Raw genomic sequence first — 13,696 nt, forward strand, 5'->3', positions numbered from 1 at the left:
GTCTGATCTGACCTTGCATGGGCCCCATGGTTTTACTTTTATGCCCCTTTCCCATAGGCTACCAGGGCTTGACATGTTTTTCATGCAAATTTTGGCTTCAGTGCTGGCTTACCCTTTCAATTCATCCTTTATTGGGCCTCTAAGAATTATTTCTACTTTTATCATGTCAACTATTCATTGAAAGACTTGTATGTTAAAAATAATAATAAATAATCTTTTATTCAATATTTTAAATATATTTATTAGAAGAAAATTAGGGGCTATATAGTTGAGCATATTGAAGGAAATAGAAATACCTTGCTTCCTTTCACTCGATTTCTTTTTTTACTTTTTCTCTCTTTCCCTCTCTTTCTTCTTTGTTGCCTTTCTTAGTTTTTTCAATTGCTTTTTCGTTATTCCATTTTTCTCTTATGTCATCCTGTTTTTCTTTTCTCTTGTCCTTGATGTTGTCTTTTTCTCTTTTTTGTCTTTTTTATTCTCATGTTTCTCTATTTTTTCTTTGTTATCTTTCTTGCCCTCGTCCTTCCTTTTTCTATCATTCATGTAATTTTTTTAACAAAGACCAAAAAATTTGGCCTACGAATATTTTATCTTTTTAGAAAATTAGCTTAGCCATCACTAATTAGAACAAAGAGGTTTCATGTCATTGGAACTAAATCAAATTTATAATGCCTTTCACATAGTAAGCACTCAATAAACATTTTTGGTTTTGAATGAAACTTCATAAAAGGTTCTAACTCTACTATGGTGAGCACCTTGTGAGATCAAAATATTGCCAAGTAGACTGTACCTGTGACTCAGTCAAGCCTAACCCAGACTGACAGAGAAATTGATGGAATGTTAATTGATAGCAGCTGGATGACTGGCATGAGTACAGCCACAGGAAAGGGCCAAGGATCTCTCAGGGAGTATAAAATTTACATTTACTAAAGACCCCAGAGGCTTTTTAATGAGAATGACCTCTGGTTAAAATTAAAGTGAAGGGGAAATAAAGATAGTAATTTGGGGACTTTGGGTCTTAGCATATTTTCCACTTAATAGCCACTGACTTAGAAAATGAAACTCATGAAATTCTCATAATAGAAATGGCTTGGCCTTAATGATTTTAAAAACCCCATTAGGTGGGTGCATGACTGGTTGGTTAGCAACACTGGAAAATATACTAAGTGTAGAAAACAGGAATAACTCCTCAAATTTAAAACACTCTTATCAGTGTCTTGGCTGCTAGAAAACAGGCTGTGTTGATTGGGTCTTATAGAGCAGGCTTAAAGAGTTTGTTTACTTGCTGGAATTGAAAGATGCTCTAGATGAGCTTGAAGGGAATACAATCATCAGAGTTTTTTAGATCACAAGCTGGCTATATATCATAAAAATCTCCCACTATATGAAAATTCCCAAGTTGATATCTGAATCAAGTGACAAGACCACACCTTACTACAGGTTCTAAGATGTTTTAGTGGAAGCCCCAGACAGTCTCCTTTTGGGCTTTGAGATTTCCCCAGGAGGAAATAGTCATCATCCTGCCCACTAAATGAGGCATCTGGTTTGTCAATAAAAAGCTGGTGGATGCAACTAGATTGGAAACCACTAGTTTGACTTTGGAAATGTATGAAATGCTAAAGAATGATTACTGCTTAACTCTATACTAATGAGGGCGCCTGGATGGCTCAGTCAGTTAAGTGTCTGCCCAGCTCAGGCCATGATCTCAAGATCTTGGAATGGAGTCCCATGTGAGGTTCCCTGCTCAGCAGGGTTCTGCTTCTCCCCTCCCTCTGCCCCTCCCCACTGCTCAGTCTCTCTCTCTCTCTCTCTCTCTCAAATAAATAAAATCTTTAAAACCCTCTATACTGATGAGTGTTTTTATGATTTTTTCCTCCCGATACACACCGTTATTTCCTAGAGCATTTTATCTTTGTCTTTTTTTTTTTTTTTTTTTAAGAAAAGATTTACAAACCCTCGTGTCGAGGGCTGACTTTGAATAGATCGCAGCAAGGGAGCTGCTCTGCTAGGTATGAAAGCCCGATCCAGAAGCAGGTCGTCTACGTCCTAGAGCATTTTAATTTTATTTATTTATTTATTTATTTATTTATTTATTTATTTATTTATTTATTTATTATAGTCACAGAGAGAGAGGCAGAGACATAGGCAGAGGGAGAAGCAGGCTCCATGCACCGGGAGCCCGATGTGGGATTCGATCCCGGATCTCCAGGATCGCGCCCTGGGCCAAAGGCAGGCGCTAAACCGCTGCGCCACCCAGGGATCCCCCTAGAGCATTTTAAAGTAAATTCCTGACATTATAGTATTTCATCTATAATGCTTTAAGAATCCTGGCTATTTCTGAAAACAGAATCAAGGTTATACCTAGCAGGTCCAATAGATAAAGGAAGCCACAAGACATGAACCTGCGCCATGATACTGCCTCATCACCTACTGATGCTAACATGTGCGTAGTAATTTCTATTTGTCTCTGTGTGAGTTGACACTGGAGGGCCTCAGGAAGAAAAACGAGTAAAAGCATATATTTAACTTATATTGGTGTATACTTCTGGGGGGAAATGAGATTTAAAGCAGTGATATACACTTGTTACACTGTTTCCCTAAATCCTTCTGTGTGGGAAAATTTCTTCTGGAAATCACTGAGACCTAGAGATTCTTACCCTGGTGTGGGGCTGTAGGAGGAGATATTGCATACAAAAGGTGGAATTTTCTGTAAATAGGTGGTTATCAGACAGTTCTAAATGGAAAAGGCCTTTGAGAGAAAATACAAGTGAAAGTTTGGCATGGATTTGGCAAGCAACCACACAGAAGAGTAAGTCTTTTCTAAAAGTTTCAAGAAATATCGAATGGGAGACTATATCTCTTACACTTATCTGAGATTGGCTTTTGAGTTATTTATTTGCACATTAAAAAAATATTCTTGGTATTTATGTGTCCTGTGTGTTACAAATATTTTCTTCAATTTGTTATGTACCTTTTTAATATTTATGGTGGCTCTTGATTTTTGTTTTGATTTTATAGTACCTTTGGTGCCTGATTACTACTGATATTTTTTCCAGATGAAATTTTTAATCATTTGGTTATTATTTTTTTAAGATTTTATTTATTCATGAGAGACAGAGAAGCAGAGACACAGGTAGAGGGAGAAGCAGGCTCCACTAGGACTCGATCCTGGGTCTCCAGGATCACACCATGGGCTAAAGGGGGTGCTAAACCCCTAAGCCATCTGGGCTGCCCATTTTGTTATGTTTTTAAAGTGACAATGGATTTCTGTGAAATTTGTGATTAATTTAGGTAAAATTGACATTTTGCAGTGTTGAATTTTTTCAGTTTGGGACATATTACATCTGTCCTTTTAATTTTTATGTTTTTTAGAAAATTTTTCTTGTATTGCTTTTGTTTTCTCTATATATGTCCTACAAATACCTTAAGCTTATTTCTAGATATTTTATATTTTTTGTTCTGTATTTTAATTTCCAATGAACTAATATTGAAAAATAAGGAACTTGTTGACTTTTATGTATTAATTAGTAAAAGGATAGTTTCTTATTAATTTTAATTATTTTCCTTGATCTTCCAGGAAGGCAATCATTATCAGTAAATAATAATAATTTTGCCATTTTCTTTTCCAAATATCCAGGAGATATCCTGCTTTGTTAGCTTCTCTGATTGTACTGGCTAGCACTTCTAGAGTGATTTTAAATCATAAAGGTGACAGGATCTATTCTTGCCTTTTATCTACTTGAAAAGAGAATATCCTTGTTGCAGTGTTTTTCGAAGTCCCTTCTGATATATATTTTTTTAAGAGTTCAGTAGTCAAATATGTTTGTAAATACATGAGTATATTAAATTAAAGGCTCTGAAATATCTGTAGTAAATGTACTTATTTAAATTTGTTTAATATATGCTTATCATTTCCTAAAAGTATTTAATAATGAACCATAAACATCTCATCATTTTCTTTTTTTTCTTTAATACATACAATAACTATAATCTTATCTAGTGCTTTAAGCATGTTATTGGGTGTTGGCCATTTTTAAAAAGGTTACTTCATACAAATTTCTTTGATTTCTATTTTACTAGTAAGTGAATAATAAATCTTACCAAATTCATTTTAGTATTCAGATGATTGCTATGCATTTTTCCTTTGATCAATGTCATAAATCATATCACTAAATATAAAACTATATATCTCTGAGTTCCTAAGATAAACCATTCCATGACCATGGAGTTATGTATTTTGGTGTTCTTCTGTATTTTATTTGCTAATATTTTATTTAATATTTTTTGGATCTATCATCATAAATGATATTGATCTTAGTTTTCTTTGACATAATTGGTATCAGCCTTATGCCAATTTCATAAAATGAATTAGAGTCTTTTCTACTTTCTCTGCACCACAGGCCAGTATTGTAGCACAGAAATTCTCTGTTCCTCAATATTTGAAAGAACTTGCAGATAGAACACATCAGGTCTGGTGCATATTTGGGAAGTAGTTCATTGACAACTCTTTCAGTGTCTTTCATGGTATATCCAGATTTTCTGTTTAGTCAGTTTTTGTGGTAGATTGATTTTTGTGGTAGATTGATTGATGGGCCTAATTAACTACCCTCTCATATCCGTGTCCTAACTGTGTGATTTTACAGCTCCAATATCAAGCTGTGGATTTATTTTTTCTGTATCTTGAATCTGGGTTGACTGCGTGTCTTCCTTTGGCCAACAGAATCTAATAGAAATGACACATTTTCCTTTTTTTAAGCATTTTCTTTTTTTTTTAAGATTTTATTTATTTATTCATGAGAGACACAGAGAGAGAGAGTGTGAGAGAGAGAGAGAGAGAGAGGCAGAGACACAGGCAGAGGGAGAAGCAGGCTCCATGCAAGGAGCCCAACGTGGGACTCCATCCTGGGACTCTAGGATCACACCCCGGGCCGAAGGCAGACGCTAAACCACTGAGCCACCCAGGGATCCCCAACACATTGTTTTTTGAAATGACACATAATTTTAAAAAAATATATTTATTTATTTGAGAGGGGGAGGGGTGGGGGACAGGCTGAGTGAGAATCTCAGACTCCCCACTAAGTGTAGAGCCTTATATGGGTCTTGATCTCAAGACCCTGAAATCACAACCTGAGCAGAAACCAAGGGTCAGATGCTTAACTGATTGAGCCACCCAGGTGCCTGGACAATATGTCATTTCTAAGCATGGGCCTTAAGTGGACATGTGTAATTCTGCTTTTGTTCTTGAACCCTGCCACCTCTATGTGAATAAGCCTAGTTAGCCTGCTTGTGAGAGAACACATGGAAGAAATTGCAGTGTCCCATCCAAGATCATCCTAGACAAGCCTATTGAAACATGTGCAATATCCCAATCAAATTAGCAGAGTGCCTAATCAACTTGCAGCTGACTGTAAACTAATGAGCAAACTACATAGCTGACACACAGACTCATGAGTAATAATAGATGTTTATTCTGTATTTTAATAGATGTTTATTGTTTTAAACTACTGAGTTTGTTATGCAGTAATAGTTAACAAATACAATTATATTTCATTAGAAAATCATCCTTTACAAGAATTTTTAATTTATTGCAATAGTTTATATTATTGCAGTAGTTTTATATGGCATTCTCTCATGAAATTTGTTTCTTCTTATATATAGTAATACCTCCTTTCTTAATCCTAATGGTTTTACTTATTATCTGTTGTGTGTGTTTAAATAGTTTTGCCAAATTTTTGTCTATTTTATTGGTCTTATCAAATAATTCACTTCTAAATACACTTTAATGCTCTTTTATTGTATGATTATTCTTATATTTTCTTCTTTGTACTTTCCTGGAATTTGTTGTGTTGCTCTTTTTTCTAGATTTTGGGATTAAGTGCTTATTTCATTTTTGTTATTTTTTAAAAATTTTATGTTAAGACTATGAATTTTCCTCTCAGTTTAGCTTTAGCAGAATCTCATGTTTACAGATACAACATTTTCATCCTTGTTAGGTCTTATTGGATCTAAATTGTTAGTTAGAACCACTTTTATTTCTTGTTTTACCACAAAATTATATAGAAAATGAATTTTTAGTTTTTAAGGGTGTTTTAATTTTTCTACTTATCCTTCAGTTATAAACTTCCAATTTTATGGCACTATGATCAGATAATATGATCTTTATAAATTTAAGAACTTAAGATCTTTTTTTAAGGTTCTGACCTGAGATGGTACTACACTCTGAAAATAAACCCCTTGATTTTTAACCAAATCCCTTGGTTTTTGTTTATGGATCAGTAAAATATGAGATTCTTGATAGGTTGGGTGTTTAGCAATACTTTGGGTAGTTAATATAATACTATATGGGAAAAGTACAAAGCAAGGAAGGAGTAATGGGAAATGGCACAAGAAATGTTGATAGAATTGCTAGCATAAGTAGAAAGAAAAAAGAACTTCTGGGTAGCCTTAGTCTTGGTTGTCTTACTATTTTAGTTTAGTTAAGAAAGTGAGAGCAAGTTGTTGGTGATGGTGTTCTTCTTCTTCTCCTTCTTTTTCTTTTTTTTTTTTTAATTCTTCTCCTTCTTTTTCTTTCTTTCTTTTTTTTTTCTTGACTAGGCTTTTATACAGAAAGCAAAGACTGAGGATTCTGTAGATCAAGATACCCTGACTGTTATTCCCTACCCCTACTTCCTCTCATTCCTAGTCCATGGAAATATAAGGAATATAATTCCTTGGAGAAAGACAGCATTTTGCTCTTAGGTACCATTAGGAATAAAACTCATGGAATAGACCTGCTTGTGGGTTCTGTCACCTGGGGAGAAAACAGTGGGGTTCCCTAATTGGGTGGCTAACTGGGAAGTCAGAGTTTATAATGAGAACAGCCAGGCACTAGCGATCTAGGATGCCTAGATCAAGTAACCTGCCAACCTCTTTAAATTTTATTACCAACAATAGGGATGCCTAGGTGGCTCAGCAGTTGAGCATCTACCTTTGGCTCAGGGTGTGATCCTGGGGTCCAGGATCAAGTCCCACCTGGGGTTCCTTGTAGGGAGCCTGCTTCTCCCCCTATCTATGTCTCTGCCTCTCTCTCTGTTTGTCTCTCATGAATAAATAAATAAAATATTTAAAACATTTTTATTACCAACAATAAACATCTTTGCCTAAATTCAAACTACTACATTATATTCAAGTAATATTTTTGATATATGCTCTGATCCTAGTTAATAGTTTTGTTGCTATTCGCATCTTTTTAAGCAAAAGGCTAGATGTGAACTTGATCCAAAAATCAAAAGGAATTTAAATTCTTTTCACTATCAAAAATACAATTACTTTCTCATTTTTATCTCTGACATTTAAAAAAGTACATATTTTATCTAGTTTCATTAGTTTTTTAAATTTGAGGTTAGGAGAAGAGAAGGGAATTAGTTATAGTTTGTTAATAAGCATGGGGCAAATCATACTTGTCACATTGATGATTCAAAGAAGGAAAAGTACTTTGGGAGAAATAAGTATTGTGTAACAGTAAATCCTGACAAGACTCTGGAATAGATAAACAAGATAATTCAGATTTCTTTTTGGAGGAAGAAATGCTTTTTTGAACATTCATGGAGGAAACCACCAGGGGGCCTACTGATGTACAGGCTTGATAAGTTGGAGTTGGAGGTTAATATGGCTGCATCCTTCCACCATGTGTTAGGATGGCGAGATCCCTTAACATCAGCAGATTCTTTTTTTTAATTGGTTTCTTTTTTCTCATTAAATGTTTTTGAAAATGAAAAGTAACTAAAAAGTCAACAAATTTCAACAAATTCCTTTATCTGAGGTAACAAATCTGAAGTCCAAAGGGCTGAATCAAGGCCTTTGCTTCATAAAGATTACATGTATGATGGCAACTCTGCAAACAAACCTACTTTAGGTGCAGGTTCAACTTCAGTAGCATTTTTAGCACAAGGTAATTACAACCTACATGACAATGAGCATAAGTAACTAGTAACTTGTGAACTTTCTTGCTGATTACATCTGTCAGGGTTTGGTGCAAGTTACAGAAATACACTATAGAGGACCCTGTCCTCCATGTACCTTCTATAGCAGGCCCTGTCGATCCCTTTTAATTTTTTGGTATGCCCTTCCCTCAGTTTTGATAGACCTTTGCTTCTAGTCACTTGTACCTCTTCAGAGAACTACCCTCATGTTCCTGAAGTCACTTTGTTTATAATCATAGGACATCCCCTGTACTGGCCCATAGCAAGTGACAGACAATATGAGGGTTTGAAAGCCCAGATGCTTTGCCTCAACTTAGATCAACCTCTGGGGTATAATTTATCCCCTGAACACTTCTGTGGGACCTGGCCTAAGACTGGAACTATGCCTAAAATTACTCCCTAACTTGGCTTCTTCCCTTTTCCCGTCCCACTTCCCCTGCCACCTTAATGGTTTCTCCTGGAAGTACTTCCTTTAATAAATCACTTGCACATAAATCCTCATCTTGGGGACTGCTTTTTGGAAAACCTGGCCCAAGCTTAAGTATTCTAAGAAAAAAGAGATTTAATACAGGGAATTAGGTGCTTTCAAAAATCATTGAAAGGGAGTAGGAATCAGAGGCCACCATTAAGTTAAAAAACTGTTAAGTACCGTTAAGTACCACCATAGTCACAATCCAAGGAAATTGTTGTCATCAAAAACACAACTACCTCTCAGCTGTGAAAGCTAGTGACTAGACAGTGGAACACTGTATCTGGCCACTACTATGTAGATGCCATTTCTTTAAGACCTTGCTTCCACTTGGAACCATCTGAAATCTATAGCAAGGTGGATCTGATTCAATTCTAACGTCCTAATCATGATACTGCATTTAACTTCCGGAGCCTATTTCAAATGTAGAACTAGCTGCAAGGGAGTCTGGGAAACAGTTTTAATTTCCCAATCTCTGCAGGTACAGTAAGGCACCCTAGAAGGAGGTGGAAACAGAAACTGGTTGCTAATTGATTGTAAAATCACAACACCAGGAATGAGAGGAAATGAATTGATATACATTCATTTCAGGGACCTTGTGCATTTTGGTTTTGTTTTGTTTTTGGCCTGGAACATGTGTCTTCTCCTCTCAATCCCTACTCTATCCAGAGCTGCCAAATTAATGCTTATTTTTAGTTTTCACGTTAGATCAGTGCTTTTCAAACTGCTGGTTATCGCTAACTAAAGGGTCATAAAATCAGTGTAGCAGGTCTTTATGAGCAAGGGGGTAAAGTATAGAATTAAGTGGGATAGAATAGAAAAATGTGTTGTTTCATGAAATGTATGTTTTGGTTTAGTGTAGATATGTATGTGCGTTGCATTGCACTCTAAATTTTATTTCTTAGTGTGGTCTTGGTCAAAAGGCTTGAAAAATAGTTCCTACATATAACTCCCTCAGTTCCCTGGTATTTTAAGTCTGGGTGTGGGTGCCTGTCCTGTATATTGCAGAGAACTCTATAATATAATTTGCTTATTACAGTTATTACCACCCCCCCACACACACACAGTCCGTATCTGTGCTCCTCATTAGTCTTCAGCTCCCAGAGGAGAGGTCAGATACTGTGCTTCTCTTGCTTTCTGTTACCTTGGCATGAAGTTGGTCACATGGTAGCTTTTTTACACATCTGTTGAATGAATAAATGGAAAGGGATTATTATGGACTCTTGTATCACTTAGCGACTCCTAGGATTAATAAAACTCAAGACTCAGAAAACTCGAAAAAGTGCATAAGCAAGAAATAAGATTAACAGGAGAATTGAAGCAAAGTAAAAGATGCCTTGGCACAAGTCAACCAGTAATATAGAACAAGAGCACTATGGAACCCACAGAGGAAAGGTTCTGACCAGATCAGAGTCTGAGATTCCTTCTCTAGACTCACTGTGAAGGCTTGTCACCATATTCATAGTGCAGGGGAAGAGGAAACATGTGGGAAACACATTCCAAGAGGGAATATATAGTTCATTATACAGAGATCTCATCTGTGTGTGGGTTCGGTTATTCTCAACAAGTTTATATGTACTCTTCAGTGGGTCTTGAATTAATGAACCCCTTCATGGTATTATGTGTAGATTCCTGTGCTGGGTGTACTTACTTAACCACAGAATGAATAATCTTATGAGTAAAGCCAATAAGCAGTCCTTTACCCCTTAGAGAATTCTGTTGGAGGATGTGTATGTGCAACTGCTGTGTTACTTAATGAAATGTATTGATGATGAGTTGAGTAGTATTATAAAAATGTATTAAAAATAATAAATGAGGGGATCCCTGGGTGGCTCAGCAGTTTAATGCCTGCCTTCGCCTCAGAGCATGATCGGAGTCCCAGGATCAAGTTCCGCATTGGGCTCTCTGCATGGAGTCTGCTTCTCCCTCTGCCTGTGTCTCTGCCTCTCTCTCTCTCTCTGTGTCTCTCATGAATAAATAATTTTTAAAAAATCTTAAAAAAATAATAAATGAATAAAGCCAGCATATAGTAAATGTTATTATGTGCCTGGAACTGTGCTAAGAACATTATGCCATGTAATTTTTACAACTCTGGGAGGTTTTAGCCACATTCTGAGATCAGAAAACTAAGACTCAGAGAGAGTAACTAACTTGTTCAAGATGGTAGAGCAAGTGCATGGCACTGAGAACTCAAACCCAGATCTGCCTCACCCCTGAGCCTATGCACCCAACCACTCTGGCAAAGCAAGTGGTGACTAATTGTCTAATCCTTTTTCTGGCCCTTAATTATTGCTTTCTGCTGCTTTGTGGCCTGAAATTTATTTTAATTTTTCCTGTGGCTGATGGCCTATGGCATAAGATTCCACATTCATATGCTATGATTGCAAAAAGCTTATGTGGATGGCCAAGGAAAACTTCCTTTTCAGATTGTAATCACTTGGAAATATTTGTCTTTACTTTCTAGGCTTGCATTTACAGTCGGAATGCATAAGCACTTCTAGTTACTCTGCTTGTCCTTTTTTTTTCTTTTAATGTGTTGGAAGCCAGAATTCTAGACGTTGGGGATACCAAGTTCCTGCTCTGACAGAGTTATTATTCTGTATAGATATGATCTCACTGGAGGAGGTAGATGACTTCAAGTTGACATAGATAGCATAAAAAGTGGTAATAAAGTGCCAATAAGAGCAATACTGGGAGATAGTGACAGGGGTGTATGTGTGTAATGTATTTTTTTCTAGGATTCTCAGGTAGGCTTTTATGGTAAGATCAAGTTTGAACAAGGATATAAAAAAAATGAGGAAGAGTGTCCTGCAGATATGTGGGATAGCACTTGCTAGGTAGAGGACCAGCAAGTATAAAGGCCCTGGGGTAGAAGTGTACTTGGCTTGCTTGAGAAATGGCAAGTATGACTTGGGTGTGAATACAATGTAGTGAATGAGGGGGAAATGGTAGAGAAAAGAGTAAGATAATACAGGGTCTTATGGGCTCTGGTAAGAACTTTGGATTTATTTAAAGTGAAACATTATAGAGCATTGATCAGAGGAGTAACATGATCTCAATTACTTTTCAGAAGGATCACTCCAGTAGCTGGATGAAGTTTATGATAAAGTAAGGCAGCAGTGCAGGCTCAAAGCCAAAAGAGGAAGCTCTGGCATTACTCAAGGTTTGACATGGATTGGATTCATGTGGTAGTGGTAAGGCTGGAGAAAAGAGATGGGAATCTTGATATACTTTGAAGATAAGCTTATAAGACATAGAATCCAAGTGAGTAGATAGGACTGGAGATATTTCAAGGGGGTTGTCAGCATATTGGTGGGACTGAATGAGATGTCTGAAGAGGGAGTGTAGTTAAGGGGCAGAAAAGGTCCTAGGGTTGAACTCTGGGACACCACAGTGTTTAGAGGTTGGAAAGAGGAGGAGGAACCAGCCAAAACAATGGAGAAGGAGTAAACAGTGATGGGAAAGGAAGACCAAAAAGTGTGACATCCTGGCCAGGGCACCAAGTGAAAAAAGTGTTTCATGAAGGAGTGTGGGATCAATCACCTCAAATGCTTTTTGAGAGATTGAGTAGCATGGGTCAGATGATTGAGGGTTAACCATTGGATTCTACAACATTGAAATTGTTGACAGTTTTGACAATAACTGTTTAGGGGAATACTGGCATTGAATGAATGAGAAAAGTTGGTGTGGAGAGAGCAGGAAGAGCTAACTTTCTTCTTTATAGCGAAGTGGGGTGGAGAAGAATATTGATAAAGAAAATTTTTATTTGGTTTTTAAATATGGAAGAAATGACAGTATGTGTGTTGATGCGAATGATCCATAGAGAAGAAAATTAGCCTTAAATAGGAGTGTGATTATCCACCTTTGAAATGGGAGGGAAGGCAATGTATAAAGACATAGATGCAGGTTAGTGGAAGTGGTGCATGTAGATTTACCCTTCTGGTTGCTTTTGTTTTCTCAGTAAAATAATAACCAAAGTTAGCAAATGAGAGGAGGAAAGCAGAGTTTTGGGAATTTGAGAAGAGAGGAGAAAGGGTGAAATAGAACTGAACAGGAAAATACAGGAGTGCCAGGCAGTGTGAGGGCTCACTCAGGTTTTTGTAGCTATGAATTCAAATGGTGACGAGTCAATATGGTGGTGGGATTTTCTTCAGCCATCCTCAGATGCTTGGGTAGAGGCCTGAGGGAGCATGTGGAGAACTGGATTTGACAGGATTGTGCTCAGCCTTGCAAGCACAAGAAATTTTTTCTAGGCAGAACACTTATAGAGGAACAGAAGGGGAAGGGAGTTGGGCAGATGTAAAGGAGTAGTTATAATGACAAGGTTAGATGTCCCAGTAGGGTCAGAGAACTAGCAGACTTCAGATGCTAAAGAGGGGTAGCTGGATATATAGTTATATAGTGGTCACAGAGTGGAATGCCGAAGCCTAAGTTTATAAAAATACTCAAGTATTGTGATGACACCATAGTTGTGTAAATTGCAACCTGCAGATTCTTGAGCAGTGGCCCTGTAATGTGGAAAGTAGTCAAGCATTCCTTGGTTGCAGATAATCTGCCATTTGGTTGTTAAAAACTCCTATTTTATGAAATGTATTATTGAAATAATGTTGGGAGAACATGAGTTTGATATTATTGTACTACTGAGTCTTTTTTCAAAAAGAATTTTACTTAAAATAATTAAGAAAATATGAAGACTTCCTTTGGGCCCAGGAATCCCATATCCAGAAGATAATTAGAGATGTATACTAAGATGTGTTTTCACACTGTTTACCACAAATTAATTATAATAGCAAAATTTGGGGAGAAGTCTGATGGGCATATATTGATTAAATATATTATGGAATATATAATGGAATACTACTATACAGGCATTAAAATATGATATGGAAAGAATACTTTTTTGGCATGGGAATATCTTCATCACACTTAACTAAGAGAAAAGTAGTAAAAAAATAATGATTTTTTTTATAAATAGCATTTATAAAATGCTAGCATTTTATATGCTATATAATATAAAGCATATGCATATATAGCATTCAAATGGTCTATTTGAATGACAATATTGCATGAAAATACAGCAGGAGTTAAATTTGGCTGATGGCATTGTAGATATTTTTTCCTCTTTGTGGAAAAAGTTTTCTCTGATTTTCAGGGTGTTTTAATTGAGCATGTATTGCTCTTGAAATCAAAAGATAAAGCAAATAATAGTTGCCATGTTAAAAATTCTACCTTTTTGCAGTAACCTATATTTGTTAACAATTATTGC

Source organism: Nyctereutes procyonoides, unplaced genomic scaffold (assembly GCF_905146905.1).
Source record: "Nyctereutes procyonoides isolate TBG_1078 unplaced genomic scaffold, NYPRO_anot_genome, whole genome shotgun sequence".
Classification (NCBI taxonomy): Eukaryota; Metazoa; Chordata; class Mammalia; order Carnivora; family Canidae; genus Nyctereutes; species Nyctereutes procyonoides.